The sequence below is a fragment of the Erinaceus europaeus genome, chromosome 1 (genome assembly GCF_950295315.1).
Source record: "Erinaceus europaeus chromosome 1, mEriEur2.1, whole genome shotgun sequence".
NCBI lineage: Eukaryota > Metazoa > Chordata > Mammalia > Eulipotyphla > Erinaceidae > Erinaceus > Erinaceus europaeus.
In genome coordinates, this window is record NC_080162.1 from 201833776 (window position 1) to 201856140 (window position 22365).

The window sequence follows — 22365 nt, forward strand, 5'->3', positions numbered from 1 at the left end:
ATTCTGAGCAGTTTTCAGATGGGGAAACTGCCCACTTGCACACTGACTGCCTCCAGCTGGGTACAGAGTGGGGCGGTTCCTTAGTTCCCAGTGTCCCAGAGCCCCATACGGTAGATGCCTCACAGCCAGGGTGTAGGGGTGTGATGCCCTCACCAGGGTAGAGCACAGTGCTCATACCCACCAGAAAGACTCCTGAGAAGAGAGACATCTGCATGCTAGCCCTAGATTTACGATAGAGTCCAGCCAGAAATCGCATGAATTACGTTAGCATTCAGATTCCAGTCTGTCCCATGAAAATGAGCAAGTTACATAATCTCTTTTTTATTTTAATTTTTTATTTGAAATAGGTTATGGATTCTAGATACTTTGTCTACCTCAAAAAAAATAATTGTAAGGCATTGGAAAGCCAAATTTGGAACACCATGATTTTAGAGACACTGGTATACTGTAGTTATTGTATTTTTTTCTTTACTGGATTAATCATTCACAGTGGATAGTAAAATATAGTAGTTTGTAAATGTGTAACATTTCTCAGTTTTCCACATACCGATTCAGCCCCCACTAGGTCTTCCTCTGTCATCATGTTCCTGATCTGAAACCCCCCCCCCACACACACACACACCATCTTTTACTTTGGTGCAATACACTGAACCAACAAGTTCTGCTTTGTGTTTTCCTTTTTATTCTTGTTTTTCAACTTCTATGAGTGGGATCATCCCATATTCATCCTTCTCTTTTTGATTTATTTCCCTTAACAGGATTCCTTCAAGTTCCATCCAAGATGGGGTGAAAAAGTTGAATTCACTATTTTTAATAGCTGAGTAGTATTCCATTGTGAATATAGACCACAACTTGCCCAGCCACTCATCTTTGTCGGACACCTGGGTTGCTTCCAGGTTTTGGCTATTGCAAATTGTGCTGCTATGAGCATCGGTACATACACAGATCTTTTTGGATGGATGTGTTGGGTTCCTTAGGATATATCCCTAAGAGAGGAATTGCAGGATCAAAGGGTAGGTCCACTTCTAACCTTCTGAGAGTTTTACAGACTACTCTCCACAGGGATTGGACCCATTGACATTCCAGCCCACAGTGCAGGAGGGTTGCTTTGTCCTCACTACCTCTCCAGCATTTGTTGCTGCTGCCTTTGCTGACACATAGCCTCTTTAAGGCTCACTTATCTCAAAATGATGCAAACAGTAGGGGACCCATGGGGTGAAGGAGGACCCTCAGTGGTAGGGCACCTGCCTGTGTTGGGTCATCGACTGTGCAAACGAGAAAGAGAAGCAAACAGAACATCGCCAAAAAGACTCTGGCCTCTCTCACACACATGGCATCGAAATAAACAAATAGAAAAGGGTCCAGGCAGTGGTATACCTGGTTAAGTGCACATACTACCCTGTGCAAGAATCTGAGTTCAAGCCCCCTGGCTCCCACCTGCAGGGGAAAAGCTTCATAAGTGGTGAAGCAGGACCGCAGGTATCTTTCTGTTTCTTTCCCTCCCTCTTTCTCTCTCTTTTAAATACTTTATTTATTAATGAGAAAGATAGGAGGAGAGAGAGAAATAACCAGACATCACTCTATTACATGTGCTGCTGGGGACTGACCTCGGGACATCATGCTTGAGGGTTCATGCTGTGTCCACTATGCCATCTCCCGGACCACTCTCTTTCCCCTTCTATCTTCCCCTCCCCTCTCAATTTCTCTATATCTCTTTCCAATAATAAATAAATAAATAGATAGATAGATAGATAGATAGATAGATAGATAGATAGATGTAAAGGAGAGAGGGGGAAATCTTTAAAAAATAAACATATAAGAAGTTTGTACCTCATAAAAACTATTGCCAAGAGTAAATGAGTTTGACTACAAAGTTTAGCCAAGTGTTATATATTATTATAGCCAAGTCAATATTCCAAGTGGTGTCTGTGACTAACTTTACTTTCTATGGATCTTGTAGTGACTCTGTGTTATATTTCATATCCCCTTTGTTTTCAGTACAGCCCTGCGACGTAGTTGAAGCAGATGCCGGTAACAGTTTTTACCAGTGAGGAAAGCAGGCCTCTGGGAAAAAGTGTATTTATCTAGCCACACAGCCCTCTGGCCCATCCTCCTGCAGTAGGCACACAGAGAATCAGGCCACACCGCTTTAGAACATGCTGTGACCCACGGAAAGAGTTCTCACATTTCAAAGAGCACCAGTCCAGCCAGCCAGGTCCAGTGTGAACAATTCCTCCGATTATCATCTTCTGCTTGGAGCGAACAAGTGTGATTGATCAGGCCAACTGGCTTCCCTTCAGCCAGGAGTGCTGTCATCACATTTCAAGACTGGAGTAGGTGACCCCCTAGGAGATTTCTGATATTCAATTGCAGGATTTAAAGGACTATTATATGGGGGGGGGGGGTCGGGTGGCAGGTGAACTGACAGGTGCGGAGAAGGGGTGATTTTGATGGATCCAGAACAGGAGAAGGAGAGGCAGATCGGGATGTGCTCCACTGAAACTTTGTCCTGGGCTCCTGCCTGCCAGCTGGAGTTGGCAAACATTTTTCTTGCTTCCAGGTTGCCTGAGTTCAACCCAGCAGTTCCCTGCTGAGGGCCTGGGCTAGTGCCTGGTGGACAGACAGATGTGAAAAAGTGGCAAAGACGGCAGTTGTGGCTCATATGGTGGCCGGAAGTGCACCAGGTTCCCAGTCTATAGCTTTTAGTCCTTGGGCTCATAAGCCCCCTTTTCAGCCCTTTTTTTTTTTTTAAATTTTGTTTATAAAAATGAAACATTGACTAAACCATAGGATAAGAGGGGTACAACTCCACACAATTCCCACCACCAGAACTCCGTATCCCATCCCCTCCCCTGACAGCTTTCCTATTCTTTATCCCTCTGGGAGTATGGACCCAGGGTCGTTGTGGGGTGCAGAAAGTGGAAGGTGTGGCTTCTGTAATTGCTTCCCTGCTGAACATGGGCATTGACAGGTGGATCCATACTCCCAGCCTGCCTCTCTCTTTCCCTAGTTGGGTAGGGCTCTGGGGAAGCAGAGCTCCAGGACACATTGGTGGGATCCTCTGTCCAGAGAAGTCTGGTCGGCATCATGCTAGCATCTGGAACCTAGTGGCTGAAAAGAGAGTTAACATACAAAGTCAAACAAATTGTTGAACAATTTAGAATAGTGCAGATGAAGAGTTGGTGGTCCTCCATTTTATAGATAGCTAGTAGGCATATTTTAGTTATATTCCAAAGGGCCTGTGGCTATACTAGTTTTTTTTTTTTTTTTTTTTTCGGTTTTTGCTTTTTCCCTGATCCCGAAATCTGATATGCAGATGGATCCAAGTTATTGTCTGGGGAGATGATGTCATGGCTGGAAAAAGGACCAGAAAGCTGGATCAGGGAAGAGAATAGCTCCCTAATATGGGAAAGGGGTATAAATATTGCTGACTGTAAACCCCATTGATTTGCTGTGATCTGGGGTCCATAATTAGCTTAGGAGACTGTGTGACCTCTGCATCCCTGTAGATCTGAGCTCACATTCTGTGGTCATGAGGAGGAACATTCCAAGCTGCCCCAATATCGACCCATCTTTGTTGTTAAAATTTGTAGGCTCTTGCCGGGCGGGTCTAGCTTCACGGGCGGGTAACAGAGACGCGGAGACAATGGCTGGGCAGGGCAGCTGTATTTCTTTATTCAGGAACAACGATTCATAAACTAAGACAAACTAATCACCAAACAGAACTCTGCTGTCTCTTTGCGGAGGCGCAAGCACTCTCTCTTACTCTGGACTCAGGAACCCTCTGAAACTCTGGCACTCTCGAACTCAGGAACCCTCTCTCGGGGTTCCTTGGGGCGGGGCCAAGCGGGCCGCGAAATTAACTGGACTGATCCAATTCTCTTGGTGGGGGAGGGCTAGAACAAACCAATGTAAAACATACGACACATTTTCCTCAGGTGTAGCATAGAATATGTTGTCCAGCTTCCCTTCGGAGGATGGAACATTCTCTACGGTTGTTCATCCAAGTTGAACTCAAGGTCTTATGGGGGCTCACAAAGGGGTCTATTTTGTTGTTCCTGATAGAGATGACCAGTAACAATGGAGAGAGGGATTTATTTGAGGTCTAGGTCCATCATGTCTGTTTGGGAATCTCAGGATTCCCTGAATAGGGCCCCAGCGGATGGGGTGGCCTGATAGTGACTAAAAAGTCATAGTTAAAGTATGCCAGCCTCTTGTCCTTATTCAGCTTTTGTAGTCCTTGCTTTGATGAGGTTAGCTTTGGAGTGAGAGAACTGTAATAGGAAGTAGGTGAGGAGGGTTTCTAAGTCTAATTAGATACTACTTCATTAGGAACTTTATACTGACTCACTGCAGACTACTGTGTACTTTTGCTTTCAGGTATATATTTTGCCCTAGTTTATAGATACATGTGGACATATGCTCTATCTCAGGGGACCTGGTCTAGATCTAGCTTTTGGGACTTTGTTAGGAAGTGAACTGCCTGGAATGGAATTAGAGAATCCTATGAAAGGAAAGGTCTCACCCGAGTAATGAGGCTGAAGGGTTGACATTCCATGCCTGACGTCTCTGGACACAGTCTGAAGTGAAGCATGCTGGGTGGCTGCGTTGCCTGATTAAGTTGAGTTGATTAGGTTGGGATAAGCGGATGCAGTATTCTTTGGTATAAATTGCGAGAAGCATGCAGGAAAGTGAGCCCCACCCTAGCCTACACTAGTTTCTTGACTCAGAAACAAAAGCATCTAGACATGAAAAGACAAAGTGGCTACACTGGACATGCCCCAATATCAGGACCCATCTTCCTCAGGTGTAGCATAGAGTATGTTGTCCAGCCTCCCTTCGGAGGATGGAACATTCTCTACCGTTGTTGATCCAAGTTGAGGGCAAGGTCCTATGGGAGCCCACAAAGGGGTCTGTTGTGTTGTTCCTGATAGAGATGACCTGTACCAATGGAGCGAGGGATCTATTCGAGGTCCAGGCCCATGATGTCTGCTTGGGAATCTCAGGACTCCCCGAATAGGGCCCCAGCGGGTGGGGTACTCTTTCTTTCTCTTTCTCTTTCTCTTTCTCTTTCTCTTTCTCTTTCTCTTTCTCTTTCTCTTTCTCTTTCTCTTTCTCTTTCTCTTTCTCTTTCTCTTTCTCTTTTGTCTTTTTCCTTTTCACCAGAGTACTGCGAAGCTCTTGCTTCTGTGTGGTGTTGTTTGTTGTTTTTTAAGAGCTCATGTGCATCAGCTCTCTAGAAGCCACCTATGAGTGAAACTCTCTGGTGGTTGTCTTTACCTCTCTACTTATTTCCCTAAGCATAATCACCTCCAGTTCCATCCATTTTGCCCCAAAGGACAAAGTATCATCTTTTTTATTGCAAAGTAATATTCCATGGAATATGGATCCCTGGCCCTTACAGCCAGGCTGGAATTTGGGTCACACACATGACAAAGCAAGCCAGGTGAGCTGTTGTGTTGTCATCATCCACTCTCTTGTGCCTTCAGCAAGCATTACTGTGTGCTTCCTGAACCATGGTGTGTGCCACAGGGATGGCGAGATCTAGTGACCAGCGAAGCAGTGCCTTTCTCCCTCTGCCTCAGGGGAGTTTAGTTCAGTGAGCACAACCCACAGGAGGCACCATCCGGTGCCAGGAGCTCAGCAAGTTCTTGCTAAATGAAAAGGTGAAGAAATAAGCAAGTAACAACAATAAACAACCATAAATAGTGCAGTGTTAGAGCCCTTACCCCAGCTTGGGGCCTGGAAGGGAGCATGTCAAAGATCTCTTAGTGGGCTAGGGGGTGGTGTGTGCAGGGACCCAGGTTCAAGTCCCTGGTCCCCACCTGTAGGGGGAAAGCTTCATGAGTGGTGAAGCAGGGCTGCAGGGGTCTGCCTTTCAGTCTCTCTCCGTCTCTGTCTCCCGCTCTCTTCTCAATTTCTCTCTCTCTTTATTCAATAATACTTAAGTACAAATATTTTTAAAAAAATTAAAAAGAGGGGGCCGGGCGGTGGTGCAGTGGGTTGAGCGCATGTGGCGCAAAGCGCAGGGACCAGCGTGAGGATCCCGGCTCGAGCCCTGGCTCCCCACCTGCAGGGGAGTCGCTTCACAGGCGGTGAAGCAGGTCTGCAGGTGTCTGTCTTTCTCTCCCCTTCTCTGTCTTCCCCTTCTCTCTCCATTTCTCTCTGTCCTATCCAACAACGAACAACATCAACAATGGCAATAATAATAACCACAATGAGGCTACAACAACAAGGGCAACATAAAGGGGGAAAAATGGCCTCTAGGAACGGTGGATTCATGGTGCAGGCAATGAACCCAGCAATAACCCTGGAGGGGAAAAAAATTAAAAAGAAAACATCATGAAAGTGTGATGCACAAATTGTTTTGTTCATATTTTCACTTGGCAAATATAGATGGCTGTCTCCCATGTGGCAGGAGGTACTCTGGGTGGTGCTGGCCCAGTGGTGTGTAGGAAAGCCACGTTGCTGCCCACGCGGAAGGCAGATGCTTCACTGCAGCCCAGGAGAGGCAGGAAGGTCATGTGGGAACGGGCAGCCTTGTCTGTGTGGTCAGCATGGCTCCATCTGTACACTGAAGTCACAAGGCTTGTGGGGAGTCCAGAGGCTCAGGGGGTGGTGTGAGTCAGTGCTGGGAGGAAGGAAGGTCTGAATTACAGTTTATAAGGCTCCCTCTGGCTGCCTCTGAGAACTGGGATTGGCATTGGAGGAGGTGCACTAGCTCTGGGTCTGGGGCAGTGAGTCCACAATCTTATTTCTCTTCTGGGACGCCAGGGACTGCAAAGTAGAGTTTTTATCTCTCTGACTTCACTCTTCCCCGGGACACTGAGCCCAGGCTGCTGTGGCTCTGATCACTCTGTGTATCTTTCCTGTAAACATTTCATCCCATCAGCAGCTCCAAATAGCATCTGTTTATAGTCCATACCAGACGCCTCTAGATAAAGTTAGGGTCAGTCTGCCACTAATCCTGTTCATGTTCCATCTCAAATAGCTCTTGAAGCTTCTTTCTCTTTTTGTTTGGTTTGGTTTGGTGTGTGTGTGTGTGTGTGTGTGTGTGTGTGTGTGCCTGTGTCTGTGTGTGTGTATGTGTGCGTGCGTGTGTGTGTGCGCGCGTGTGTGTGAGTGTGTATGTGCGTACGTGTGTGTGCCTGTGTGTGCATGTGTGTGCGTGTGTGTGAGTGTGTGTGCATGTGTGCATGTGTGTACGTGTGTGTGTGTGTGCGCGTGTGTGTGTGTGTGTGTGTGTGTGTGTGTGTGTGCATGTGTGTGCGTGAGTGTGTCCACAGCACTGCTCTGCTCTGGCTTATGGTGGTGGGTGGGATTTAACCTGAGCCATTAGCATCTCTTTGCATAACCATTATACTATCTTCCCTTCTCTTGAATCTGTTCAGGTTTCCTTTTGCTTTCAGGACTCTCACCACAACTGGCTAAGCTGTCATTCCTTTTTTTTTTTTCTTAAATATTTATTTATTGCCTCCAGGGTTACCGCTGGGGCTCAGTGTGGGCACTAAAAACCCACTGCTCTCAGCAACCATTTTTCCTCTATTTTATTGGCTAGGACAGAGAGAAATTGAGAGAGGAGGGGAGAGATAGAGAGGGAGAGAGAAAGAGAGACACCTGCAGACCTGCTTCATCTCTTGTAAAGTGTCCACCCAGCAGTTGGGAAGCCGGGGACTGGAAACAGGATCCTTTTGTGGGTCCTTGATCTTAGTATTATGTGTACTTAATATTTATTTATTTATTGACAGGACAGAGGGAAATTGAGAAGGGTAGGGGACATAGAGAGGGAAACAGAAAGAGAAACAACTGTAGACCTGCTTCACTGCTTCTGAAACCCCCCCCACCCCCCCAAGCCTCATGTAGGGAGTAAGCGGAGCCTTGAATCCTGGTCCTGGAACATGGCAGTGTGAGCATTCAACCAGAAGGAAATGCCACATTTCATTCTAACCTGCGCAGTCATGGGGCTGCATGGCCAGGGCCAGCCAGTGTAGGATCTCCTGTGGTTAGAGCAGTTTTCTCTCTCTGTATAACAAAGAGCTCCCCACCCAGGCTTCCTGTCTTGACCAAGAGGCATTTGTTATTTCTGCTGCTTCTAGAGTTCAGCAGACCTTCCTTCTACTTGGGGCTATTTGGTTGAGACAAGGCTGCCTGCTTGGCTGAGTGGGTTGGCTTTGAGACCTCTGTTCTCAGTCATATTTCTTGTCCTGTGGAAGGCTGACTCCAGCTTGTGGATGTTGCAACAATATGAATCCTAGCAGGAAGGGAACGGAAGTTCTGTAAGTAAGCATTTTGTAAGTCTTAGTTTTTTTTTTCCAACTTTTGTTCTTGTCCCACTGGTCAAAGAAGGGAGGGGAGTCAGGAGGCAGTGCAGCGGGTTAAGCGCACGTGGTGCAAAGCGCAAGGACCCACCAGCATAAGGATCTCTCCTTGCCAACCTTTCTCTGCCCATTCATATATAAGGAAAATAAGATGATAACATAGAAAAAAATATTTTAAAAAATGGCTTAAAATCACACATAAATAAATTAAAAAGGGAGTCGGGCAGTAGCACAGCAGGGCAGCAGGTTAAGAGCACATGGCACGAAGTGTGAGGACTGGTGTAAGGATCCCGGTTTGAGCCCCCGGCTCCCCACCTGCAGGGGAGTCGCTTCACAAACAGTGAAGCAGGTCTGCAGGTGTCTGTCTTTCTCTCCCCCTCTCTGTCTTCCCCTCCTCTCTCCATTTCTCTCTGTCCTATCCAACAACAACGACATCAACAATAATAACAACAACAATAAAAAAAATAACAAAGGGCAACCGAAAGGAAATAAATAAATAAATATTAAGAAAAAAATTTGAAAAACCCATTTTCTCTTTAGCCTTGGCCTGACTGATTCTAACCCTGATCACACACTTTCACTTTTGTAAGGGTGCAAGCACAGCACTGTGGCAGATACAAAAGTGAAAGTATGTGATCAGTCCTCTTTTTTTTTTTTTGGCAGTTTATGGAGGTGATGGGGGGCAGCTTGATCAAGGGAAAATGGTCATGAGCCCTTCACATTCTTCTTTCTGATGAAGTTATTGTTTATTATCCCCTTTGTCTAAGTATCCTTCACATCCTATATCACGTTGTCTTGAATGATTTGTTTACTTTTTATTTTTTTAATTTATAAAATGGAAATATTGACAAGACTATAGGATAAGAGGCGTACATTTCCACACAATTCCCACCACCAGAACTCCGTATCCCATCCCCTCCCCTGATAGCTTTCCTATTCTTTAACCCTCTGGGAGTATGGACCCAAGATCACTGTGGGATGCAGAAGGTGGAAGGTCTGGCTTCTGTAATTGCTTCCCTGCTGAACATGGGTGTTTACTGGTCGACCCATACTCCCAGCCTGCCTCTCTCTTTCCATAGTGAGGTGTGGCTCTGGGGAGGCTGGGCACCAGGACACATTGGTGGGGTCATCTGCCCAGGGAAGTCAGGTTGGCATCATGGTATCATCTGGAACCTGGCAGCTGAAGAAGAGTTAAGATAGAAAGCAGAGCAAATTGTTGACTAATCATGAACCTAAAGGCCAGAATATTGCAGATGAAGATGGTACTTGTTTACTTTTATGTTTTCTTCTTCAGACTGATGTCCTTGGGGCTACAGATTGGGATTAACTCACTTTCCTGTCTGTCTCTCACACTTGACTTTGCACATCAGGAACAGACTTTTGTGTGTCTCTGTGTCTCTGTGTGTGCATTAACACACACGAATGCATATCTATACATCTAATGCATATCAACATCAGTTATTTTAATAATCAAGTAAAATAAGATTGCAATGGGCTACCCAATCCTACAGTCTACATTTACTTATTTGTTTTTCTATTTATTTATTCATCTATTGCCTCCAGGGTTATCATTGGGGATTGGGGCTGGTCCTACAAATCCACTGCTCCTGGTGGCCATTTTTTTTAAAAATTTTATTGGAAAGGACAGAGAGAAATGGAGAGAGGAGGAGGAGATAGAGAGGGAGAGAGAAAGACAGACACCTGCAGACCTGCTTCACCTCTTGTGAAGCATCCACCTAGCAGGTGAGGAGCCAGGGACGAGAAACAGGATCCTTGTGTGGGTCCTTGCACTTCATATTATGTGTGCTTAACCAGGTATGCAACCCTGCCATCTATTCTTTGTTAAAAAAAAGTATATATAAAGGAGAAAAAAAAAAAAAGAACGAAGTGATATCATATTGAGTATTTGTGTCTTTTATTGATGAATGTCATGCTTGGCTTCTTTGACTCCTCTCTCCAAACACATAACCCCAATTCATGGAAATAAAGGAAAACCAAGATAAATCTGAATTGAAAAGTATTCCACAAAACACCTCACCAGCACTTCTCAAAATTGTGAAGGTCATTGACAACAAAGGAAATCAGAAGCATCTCACAAAAAAATCACAGTCGCAACATAAGACCGTGATATCCTCGATTGGCTCCTGGAACTGTCAGGTACATAAGTCAGTAAATACAGACACACACACACACACACACACACACACACACACACACACACACACACACACTATATCCATCACTTTGTGACTGAGTAGACAGCTGCGTGACTCATCACTTTGAATTATCCTGTGTTGTCTTCTAAAGGCAATGGATGAAGTAAAAATCAAAACTGACTTAGAGCTCTCTCCTATTCCATTCCAGCTTGTGCCACTCTCAGACTCAACCTTTCCAAACTAGAAATGTCAGTGGAAGGAATTAGCATCTCCAGGGACCGTGGGGAACAGGCACTTTGAGATCTGGCAGCTCAGAAACAAGCTTGTTCTCATCCCACTAAGGTAAGTGACTTCTGGCCCCTCCTGACACCAAGCAGATGCACTGCTGTCTTTCACTTTCCTTTCCTTCTTTTTCTTTTTTCCCCATAACTGAGGTTATGTGGGGAAGGGGAGATTTTCCTGTTTCTTTGTAACCTCTCCTCTCCCCTTCTGTTCTGTTCTATCACTGTAACTTCACTGCCCCAGGCTTTTTTTTTTTTTTTTTCAAATAAAAAAACCAGAGATGGAGGGAAAGAGACCACAGTGACAGCACCAAAGATTTTCTTTTTTTTTTTTTTCCTCCAGGATTATCACTGGGGCTCAGTGCCTGCACTACAAATCCACTGCTCCTGAAGGCCATTTTTTCCCCATTTTATTGGACAGGACAGAGAGAAATGGGTGAAGGGGGGAGAGAATGTAAGACACCTGCAGACCTACTTCACCATTTGTGATGCTTCCCCCCTGCAGGTAGGGAGCTGGGGACTTGAACCTATATTCTTGCATGAGTCCATCTGCTTCGTACTATGTGTGCTTAACTGGGTGAGCCACCACCAGGCACCCCTGAAGCTTCCTTAAACAAGGTGGGATCCAGGCTATAACCTGGCTTGTGCACGTAGCAAAGCCAGGGCACTCTCCAGCTTAGCTACCTTGCAGGGCCATGTGATTGCTAGTGTCCTTCATGCATCACTCAATAATTCTGAGCACAATTCTAGGTGGTCAACAACCTAGGGAGTTTACATCCTAGAAAGGGTCAGCAGTGGACAGTAAGCAGGTGTGTGTGTGGGGGTGGGGCACGTACGGACACATGCATAACAGGGGTCTCGTTTGCCTTCCTGAGGACAACGGCCTACTCCACCCTCACCCCTAGAGAGCCAGGCTGGTTTCTCTGGGGTTGTTTTTTGTTTCTTTTTGTTTTTTTTTTTGTTTTAGTTTTAGGCGTGACACTAGTTTTAGGTGGACACTGCCTCAGAACTTAAGAATTTCCTCCAGAAACATAAATGTTATCATTTGGCCTAGAGTCAAACAGGAGGCCAAGGCATGCCAGCTAAATAAGGAGACATCCTGGCAGCCACCAGACATATTGAAAAAAAAAAAAAGGTGTCAATGACAAAAAGAAGAAGGAGAAGTTTGACTTTCCATTGCTCATAACCTTTCCAAAAAAAACAAAACAAAACAAAACAGTTTCAAAAATAGTTGCTTCGCTGGGAGCAACCTCCCCTGCATGGCCAGAAGGTTATGCAGTGACAAAGGATTAGCTTATACTGAGCACTTTTAAGCAGGGAAGCCAAGCAGAATGAGTGAAATTAACGAAGAGAGATTGCAACTCAAAGTGTTTCCTTCCTCCCTTCCTCCTTTCTGTCCTTCTTTCTCATCCATATACATTCATTCAGCAAACATTCCAATGCCTCTGGCACTGGCCAAGCGCTGGAGGTGAAACAGAAAAAGACAAGCACGTGTCTTCAGGATGCAGATAATTGAGTGGGAGAAGCAGGCAGATTAACAACACGTGTCTTCAGGATGCAGATAATTGAGTGGGAGAAGCAGGCAGATTAACAAGTCAGTTAATCACAGATGGAGTTTGAAGTTCTCTGAGGCCTGAAGCAAATACAAGTTGGGAATTGTCTTTACAGCGATGCACTAAAGGTCTGAGCCCCAGGTAAGGATGGTGTCAGCAGAAGTCCAGGTGCATGAAGGTCTGGGGCCAGACCTCCTCAAAGTTTTTATGTTGTGGGGCAGTGGAGCTTTTTTCTCATTGGGTACCTGAAGCCACAGACTTTTGTGAGTACAAGGGTTTATATCCTGAAGGAGTCTGGATAAATGATCGTCTAAAAGATCTTCAGGCTGGTTCCACAAAATAAATAGGTCGCTTAGACAGTGAGCTGCTTTGCTGTGTGTGTGTGAGACCCAAGTTCAAGTCTGGACCCCATCACATTGGAGTCTCTCTCTCTTTCTTAAAGAACATATATTTAAAAAAAAAAAAATTTATTTATCATTGTAGAGACAGAGAGAAACTGAGGGGGGGAGATTAAAAAAGAGAGAGACAGAGAGACACCTGCAGCCCTGCTTCACCACTCGTGAAGCCTCCCCCCTGCAGGTGGAGACCAGGGGCTTGAACCCGGGTCCTTGCTCATGGTAACACGTGCACTTAACCAGGTGTGCCACCACCTGACCCCAAGTCAGTGTTCTTTGTAACGGAGTGTCCACAGTGCCTGAACACACTCTCAGTCTTTATAACATCTCCTACAAAGATGCAGCAACCCCACCCACTCACTCCTTCACTCACTCACTCACTCACTCACTCACTCACTCACTCACTCACTCACTCACTCACTCACACACGCAAGCACGCAGTCACCCATGCACTCACACACTCACGCTTGGATCATCAGCCTTTTACCGAGAGCCTGTTCTATGTCAGACGCTGGGGAGACAACATGAAGACACAGGCATAGTGTCTGCTTTCAAGTAGTTTACCATCCAGCCTCCCTCCTGTCCGCTGCTGTGCTCTTTGCTCTTAAATTTAGCATTTGAATCTCCCAGCAGCCTGCATGGCTTCCAGAGCCCTCAGACCCAGCCCCTCCCTGCACCTGTTACCATATCTGTAAGCTGAACTAGGGACCCATGGCCCTCCCATGCTACACAGTGTAGACTCAGCGTTGCCAGCAGGAGGCTTGGCAGTCATCACTGACTTACATCATTACTGTTCTCCAGAAATGTCAGGCGCCTGACAGCTGACTTTCTAACCATGAGCAGCAGTGAGTTCTCTTCTGGGCGTTCAAAGACTCAGTCCCAGTGAGTGGTTGAGCTAGAAGGAAGGAGATGGGTGTGACTCTTCAGAAAACAAACAAACAGACAGACAGGCTCTCTGTTGTGTCCTTAACCTGCAAGTTTCCTCACTAGGTAAGTGGGGCCAGTCCCATCCCTCCACGGAGATGGAGCTCATCTTTAGGAGGTTTAGGGACTTGGAGTAAAACACCAGACAGACACCTCTGTTCACCTCTCTCCAGCTCTTGGAAGTTGCACAGCTGTTCAAGGCTCTGCAACTTAGGTTCCAAATCTTTAAGAAAGAAGAGAATCATCGTAGCAGCTGCAAGGGTTGAGAGTTCACTGACTTTGGTGACTCGGAGGCTGGACACCATCCTTCTCTATGGTGAATGCTAGATAAGTCACAGACATGTGTTATTGTTATGGTTATTGTTGCTATTATATTTGATTAATTATGGCCAGACCACACTGTGTTGGGACATGGGAAGCCAGGAGCAATGCCCTTGCCCCTTTTTGTAGCTGGGGAAGGTGGCTGATGACACCTCTTTCATGAGCCAGCAAAATATTTGGGTGGTCGTGGTGTATTTTTCTTTTGATTTTTTTAAAAGTTTTATCATATCATCTTTCTTTATTTTATAGAGACAGCCACACATTGAGAAGGAAGAGGGGGATGGAGAGGGAGAGAGACAGAGACACCTGCAACACTGCCTCACAACTTGCAAAGCTCTTCCCCTGTAGGTGGGGACCAGGGGTTTGAACCCAGGTCCTTACACACTGTAACATGTGCATTCAACCAGGTGTGCCACCACCTGACCCCACCATGTATTTTTCTAGGTAAAAATACATCATGACTTTTGGGATGACACAGTAGGTCACTTGGTTAGTGCCTCTGCTTTGCCTTGCATGAAACCCAAATTTGAATCTAATTCCTACTGTGTTGGAGGGAGCTTTGATGTGGTTATCCCCCCCCCCACACACACACACCCTTCTCTTTCTTTGCCTCCAGAGTTATTGCTGGGGCTTGGTGCCTGCACTATGAATCCACTGCTCCTGGAGGCCATTTTTTTCCTTTTTGTTGCCTTTGTTGTTTATCACTGTTGTCATTATTATTGCTGTTATTGTTGTTGGCTAGGACAGAGAGAAATCAAGAGAAGAGGGGAAGGCAGAAGGGGGAGAGAAAGATAGACACCTGCAGACCTGCTTCACCGCCTGTGAAGTGACCCCCCCCTGCAGGGAGGTGGGGAGCCAGGGACTCAAACGGGGGTCTTTACACTGGTCCTTGAGCCTTGTGCCATGTGTGCTTAACCCACTATGCTACTGCTCGGTCTCTTTCCCTATGTGTCTCTCAAAATCTCAGCTTAAAGTGGAGAATTGCTAGCAATGACAATAAATAAACAAGCAAATAAATAAATAAATTAGTGAATGGCGACCCAGGAGATGGTGCAATAGCTGGGCCTTGAATTCTCTTTTTGCATTTTTAAAAATATTTTATTTATTGTTGGATAGAGACAGAAATTGAGAGGGGAGGGGGGATGGAGAGGGAGAGAGACAGACACCTGTAGCCCTGCTTCACCATTCATGAAGCGTTCCCCCTGCAGGTGGGGACCAGGGACCTGAAGCTGAGTCCTTGTGCACTTAACCAGGTGTGCCACAGCCTGGCCCTGAGCCTTGAGTTCTCAAGCATGAGATCCCAAGTTTGATTACCAATATTGCACATGCAAAAGTGACACTCTGTTTATCTCCTCCTTTCCCTCAGATAAATAAAAACACATAAATAAATGTAAGCTATAAAAGAGAAAGGAGACATTTCTTCCATAAAAGTGTCATGGGTAACCCTGAGGCCTTGAAAGGACATTGCTTGTGTCCTGTGAAGAGTGTGGCCACCGTGAGCATGGAAATTTCCTCTGTGTTTCTGGTTGCCAAACCCACAGGTTGAGTCATCCCCGAAGACTACTCTTCATTTAGTCGTGCTCATCTGATAAGCATTTGGGCATTTCCCCAAAACCCCTGCACCTGCAGGGCACACAGTTGTGTACTTCCTCCTTGCTGAGCCCATGTCCCTGTGACCTTCACATAGACTCCAAATTCAGTGACAGGCCCAACAGGGCTCATCACAATGTGAGTCTGCCTCACCAATGTGTCCTGGAACCAACCCTACCTCCCCAGAGCCCATTGGGGAAAGAAAGTGACAGGCCGGGAGCATGGATCCACCTGCCAACACCCATGTTAAATGGAGAAGCAATTACATCCCACCTTCTGCACCCCATAGTGATCCTGGGTCCATACTCGCAGAGGGATAAAGAATAGGAAAGCTTCCAGTGGAAGGGATGGGATACGGAACTCTGGTGGTGCAAATTGTGTAGCATTGTACCCATCTTGTTGTACGGTCTTGTTGATGATGATTATGACATCAAAAGATACATATGCATATGTAAAGCATTCTCTGGGTACTACTCTCCTTTCTGTGCTAATCACCTAGGAATCTTAAGAATAGGGCACATTTCTGCTCCGTGCTATGCCACCTCACTCAGTGGTCTTAGTGTAAATATTTTCTTACAGGTACTAGAAGGAATGTCTGTCCTTGATCATCAGAAAAAAAGAAGATGGGGGTAGGGTTAGGGTGGGGGTAGATAGCATAATGCTTATGCCAAGAGATTCTGATGCCTGACGCCACAAATGCCCAGGTTCAGTCCCCCTGCACCACCATAAGGAAGGGCCGATCAGTACTCTTTTTAAAAAAATAATAAGAAGAAAAATAAAATAGGTAATTTTTATTAAAAAAGAAAAAAGTAAAAGAAGACAAGGAGGCCTTTGGGGAAGGAGAGATGGATTTGCTGATTCTGTTAGAGGCTCAAGGTAATACAGAGGGTTACTTACCTAGACTTCCCTGAAGAGAGGGTCCTTCTTTCCCCCTAGGTATCCAGGGAGTCACTGGATAGGAGTCAAGGAGGGGCCATTCAGGAAATGTTTCTGAGGTGGTCCTGAGTGATTGTCCTGTGCTGTGGCTGCATGCTGCTCCAGCAAGTGGCAGTGCTGTCTTACCCAGCCCTACCCACCTCTGCCTGTGCTGGGCACTGGCTATCAGCCTGCATCGCCACCATGGTCACCGTTAGACAGAGCTCTGTTAGCATCTTTCAGCAACGTCTCTCATTTGAGCTGTATCAAATGGTGTGTCTCAATTGTTTCAGTCTGAGCAAGTGTGGCCGTGCTCCCAGAGTCAGTTCCCAGGAGAGAGAGCCTGAAATTGTTTTTGAATTCTTGCCACCTGTTACCAATTATGACTTTGTGTGAAACAAAGAGAAGAACGCAGACAGGGGTGGGGGGGGGAGAGGAGGGCAGGGAGAAGTGCTGGAGAGCAAACCTCCCTGGGGCTGGGGGGGAGGGAGGGCTGCGCAGAAAGCCAGGAGGAGGTGCCAAGGAGATCTGCCCACAGCGATGCCCAGGGTTCAGGTCCTGGAGGGATGAGGAGTGGAGTGAGGTGGGAGGCATGGAAACAGCAAAGCAGTGACAGGCAGATGGGTAGAAGTGCCATCCTCAGGCCTCTCCTTTCTCAGAATAATGCGCAGTGGGTCCTGAGGGAAGGAGGGCTGGCTGTTGTATTGATTGGACTGGAGTCTCAGGTTGCCCTTAGGTCCGTCTGTGAAATCGGGACATTGGACATTCACAGGGAAATAGACAACCCTTACATAAAGCCAGAAAGGAGAAATTCTGCCCATCTACCACGTCTGCGAATCTCCTGTCTGGCTCTCCAAGCACCGCAGACGTCAATAATCCTGTGCAACTACAGGGCCTTGATGGGCCCACCAGTCTCCATGGAACTTGGGGGGGGCTGTCAGACTGTGAGGAGGGTGAAAATGCCCCAGGGGCTCCCAGAATTCCAGCACCTAGTGACAAGGTAAGAGTTCCAGCTCCCAAGTAGTTTCTTGGAAGGAACAATAGTCAAGAAAGACGCATTATAGACGTTTCCTCCCTTCTGCCCTGACACTTAATTGGTCCCTTAGTGGTTTGAATGAAAACAGACATGAATATTCAGTTCCCTCATGTCTACACACCACACACCACATGGGAGCTATGTGTTAGCATTCCTGTCTGGAGAAGATTCTGGGATTTTATTCACTTTATTTTATTTACCTGTTTATTATTGAATAGAGATAGAGAGTACTTGAGAGAGGAAGGGGAGAGAGAGAGGGAGGGAGGGAGAGAGACGGAGAGACAATTGCAGCCCTGCTTCATCACTGGTGAAGCTTTCCCCCTGCAGCTGGGGAACAGGGGCTTGAACTCAGGTCTTCGCACACTGTGATGTGTGCGTTTACCCAGGCTCACCACCACCTGCCCCCCTTGATTCTGGGATTTTGTACATAGGAGCAGAAGGGCTCTGTGTCCCAGAGGGCAGGAAGCCCAATCCTGTCTGTGGACCACTGTGTGGGGGGAGAGTTCTGTGGGGCGTGAATGTGAGTGGATGAGTCTAGATGAGAGTCAGCTGTGGAGCCCTGGCCCTGCAGCTCTTTGTCTGACCTCCAGAGAGGAGGGAGGGAGGGAGGGATAGAAGGAGAGAAGAAGGGAAGGAGGGAAAGAGAGAGATAGAGAGGGAGAGAGGAGGGAAAGAAGGAATTTTGATCCCTTAAAAAATAAAACAAGCACACTGTACAGTGCACAAGGAACTGGGTTCAAGCCCCTGGTCCCCACCTGCAGGGGGAAAGCGTTGCAAGTGGTGAAGCAGGGCTGCAAGTGTCTCTCTGTCTCTCTCCCTCTCTATCAACCCCCTCACCTCTCATTTTTTTTCTGTCTCTAACCAAAAAATAAATAAATAAACCATTAAGTACAACAAACAAAAAGTCTGACTTGACTGAGCTTGCGAGAGCCCTTGGACGTTGTGAGAAAGGAGTGGAGCGACGTCTTCTGACAGGCTGTCCCCTTCCCTGCACCGTGGGGTCCTCTGTGGACACTCGCCGTGTGTGTAGTGTGCACCCCGCTCTGGTGTATCCAGCTGATTCCGTTAGTCAAAGTAGATCAGATACCTTTGAGCGCCAGCCAACCTTGTGACATGCACTGGTGGGGGTGGGGTAGTGGGGCTGCTCCTAATGAGTGACAGTTACCAGTAGAGTCAAGGGTCTGTAGGCAGAAGCAAAGGCCAGTGTGTGTGAGAGAGAGAAGACTGGGGGTGTCGCCAGTGTGTGTTTGGGGGGTGGGGGGAGGGTGAAGCAATCAGAGAAAGGTGAGCGAGCAGCGGCCTGATGTAAGAGCACAGGCCTTGTACCAGGTCCAGGGTGGGAGGAGTGGCCTCTTGAGTAGCTGCAGACTGCTGGAACCCCTGCAGGTGGTCAAGCCATGGGGGTGAGGGACTGAAGCGCCCTCCTGGGTCCCTGGTCGCACTGTATCCCTGTGGGAAGCCGTGACTGTGAGCACGTCTTGACCTGAAACCCCTTGTATTCCCTTAGTGGGGCCATCCAGTGGGTCCTTCTCCGTCCAGGCTGCCGATCGGGTCGGCCGCAGGCTTCCTGTGGGTGTGAGGGCCCCTGTCCTTCAGGGCACCGCCTTGACCTCTGCCAGCACCTTGTCTGTCTGAGATGAGATGTGGCTCCCTGGAATCAGCCAGATGAACCCTTCTCTCTCCTTTGAGGGATCACCTGCGTTCTCTCAGCTCTCGCTGCCTGGTCTTTGCTCGCCAGATCCCCCCACTAGGTAGAGGCGCAACTTTACCGGCCAAGCCTGGCCCACCACCTCCTTCCTTCAGCTGAGGAGACCTCGCAGAGGGAGCTGCTGTCCAGTGTCCAGAGCACACAGCGCCCAGGACACAAAGACTGGAAGTCTGCCCTGCCGCTCCCAGACCAATGCTTTCCCACAAGCCCAGAGCCCTCCTTTGGAGAAGGGGATACTGCAGAAAACAGAGCAAGGTTCCTCCTCCCATCCAGAATGAGAACATTTGATCCTTCAGGACAGAGCAGTCCTTCCAGGGGCTGAGTTGTGGCACACCCGGCAGAGGCACATATTACCGTATGTGGCTTCCGAGGTTCATGCTCCCCATCCCCACCTGCAGGAGGGAAGCTTAATGAGCGGCGAAGCAGTGCTGCAGCTCTCTCTCTCTCTCTCTCTCTCTCTCTCTCTCTGCCTCTGGGATTACCACTGTGGCTCAATGCCAGCACTAGGACTCCACTGCTCCTGATTGCTACTATTTCCATTTTATTGGATAGGACCGAGAGAAATTAAATAAGGAAGGGGAGATAGAGAAGGAGAGAAACAGAGGCATCTGAAGACCTGCTTCACTGCTTAGGAAACATCTCTGCTGCAGGTGGGGAGCCGGGGCTGGTACCTGGGTCCTTGTGCAGGTTCTTGCTCTTAGTGTTATGTGTGCTTAACCGGGTGCTCTACTGACCCCCCCCCCCAGCTCTTACTCTGTCTCTATCAAGAGAGAGAGGAAGAGAGAGAGAGGAAAAGGGAGAGGGAGAGAGGGGTGGGGTATGCACCATGTTTCAGTGATAGCCCTGAAATAAAGAAATAAAAGCAGCCCTTCCAGTGGCACGTGAATTGTACTTTAGCCTGGAATCCTGGGTGCCTTAGATGGGTGTCTGGGTCTACAGTCAGCCAGACATGGACTCAAGACTCAGCACCGCCCCTGCCCCGCCTGCCTCGAGTCCATGTCGCCTTCTGGCCTTGTGGTTTCTCACCAGGTCAGATGCTGCTTGGCTGCGTGTTCTGAGAACCAGGTAGAAGGCTACATCTTACACCTTGCTCTTCTGGAGCTGTGAGCAAACGTGACTGTTACCCTCCTTCCTCACCCCCCAACACACACACAGCTCCCCCACCCACTCTGCAGCAGGGAGCCTCAGGGCGCCCCACCCACCCCCACAAAGTCACAAGCCTTCATCTGTTGACGCTTCCATAAGTGGACCCTCTGCCCTCACCCCTGTGCACTGTAATGTGTGTGCTTAGCCAGGCGCTTCGTCACCCTGCCCCTCCTCTCTCTCTCTCTCTCTCTGTCTCTCTATCCTTCTCTCTCTCTCTCTCTCTCTCTCTCTCATGCAGTAAGTTTAAAAACAAAGCTGGTCACTTGAGAGGTCATACATCATCATAAGTCGGTTACCTGGGGAGTATTTGACCCCAAAAGTCTGTATGAGGACGCAGGAATTTGACTGTGCTAGGTCTGCTTGGGTAGGGTACTGGGTACTTAGTCCTCAGTTCCATCACTCCTTCAAGAAGGTATGACTCTGCTATTGTTTCACTGAACACCTGATCCATCCTTGACACACACAATTATTTCTGCCTCAAAGAAGAAGGGGAAGTGACACAGAGAGGTTAAAAGACTTGTCCAGGATGCCCAGCAGAAACTTGGCAGAGTCGGCTTTGACCCTTGAGTTCCTGTGTCTCAGTGTTTTCCGGCCCCGGGTCTCATAGTGGAGGCAGCAACAGCCAAGGGCCCGTGGGGTCCTCACCATGTGTGGGTGCTGTGACCCAGGTCTGAGTGGGGCCACCAGGGTCTGCCTGTCCTTGAACTACTGGGTGCAGGCCTGTGTTTCCGGCTCTTGCTCAGTGGTGCTGAGAGGATGGTGATGGCAGCTGTGTGGCCCCTTCTAGCCTCCTCAGAGGTCTGATCTAGGTCTCACGGGGCCCCCTGGAGCAGGCTGAGAGCAGCCCTGGGGCCTAGTGCAGGGTAGAGACTCATCTGTTTGGAATGAGACATGAATCAAGACTTGTTGTCCAGAAACAGGGCCCTTTAAGCCAGGAAGCAAAGCTTAGGGGAATATTCTGCCAAAGGTCTAAGCATAGCTGCCATGCTTGGGATTCCACAAGGGCTCCACACTCCAGGATTCATTTGCTTTGCCTTTTTTTTTTTTCCTTTGCAGACCCAGGGGATGGGCAGCCTGGGGGGTGATCCCTTTCCTTGCCCTGTGAGGTTGAGGAGAGGGAGCCCACATGCACTGGAGGTCAGTGGTGACAAGCAAAGATATATTTATTTACTTAAATTTTTATCATTTTTATTTATTGGATATAGACATCCAGAAATCGAGAGGGAAGGAAGAGAGAGACAGAGAGATGCCTGCAACACTGCTTCACCACTTGCAAAGCTTTCCCCCTGCAGGTGGGGGCCGGCGGCTCGAACCTGGGTCCTTGCATCTGCATTGTGAGCGTTCAGTCAGCTGCGGTACCACCTGGCCCTAAACCTATTTATTTGCAAATGAAGAGAGAGACCCATAGTATCACTATGGCACATGTGGTGTGGGGGATCGAACCCAGGACCTCACGCCTTTAAGTCCAGCGCTCTGGCTACTACACCCCTCTCAGCCCAGTTTCTGGTTTGTCTTCCATTTAAGTAGCAAGATACTGTAGCCACTTAGTGACATTGCTGGGATTTGAACCCAGTTCTAGCATGGGCTGATTGAGCAGGACTTCATTGTAGTTTGGGATAAAGTACTCCAAGGGTCAGATAAAAAAAGCCAGAATCTCTTTTTCTTGCTGGGTCTCCTACCAGCAGCTGTGTGGCCTGAGGAAAATCAGTGGACTTCTCTGAGCCACACACCTTCCCCTGAGACATCACATACAGATGCCTTTGTGCTGTTTTTAACCGCAGCGCAGGGAGACTCGCTCTCTCTGGACCTATGACTGACTTGACTTTGAAACTGAGCTGAGATTAGGGGGGGCTTTCTGGTTGGAGTTTGGGGAGGGAAATGTGGGGACCCAGGGAACCCCAGGAACTGGAACAGTGTCCCCACGCCCTGCCTCCTGAAAACCATTTGTAATTTCATTTTACTTTACGGGGGGGGGGGTTATGATTTACAATGCAGTTATGACTGACAGTTCAGTTGTTGACA

At 47.7% G+C, this 22365-nt stretch overlaps 1 protein-coding gene across 5 annotated transcripts in view; it reads left to right on the plus strand.

Moving 5' to 3' along the window:
* ST3GAL1 (ST3 beta-galactoside alpha-2,3-sialyltransferase 1) overlaps positions 1–22365 on the plus strand; it is a 110167-nt gene that overhangs the window by 15626 nt on the left and 72176 nt on the right. For 3 of the 5 annotated variants that reach the window (XM_060201255.1, XM_060201261.1, XM_060201267.1), the window contains one exon: positions 10683–10816. The exons of the other annotated variants lie outside the window; for them this stretch is intronic. The gene's annotated coding sequence lies outside the window, so the exon portion shown is untranslated. The remainder of the gene's footprint in view (positions 1–10682; positions 10817–22365) is intronic. 5 annotated transcript variants of the gene reach the window in all.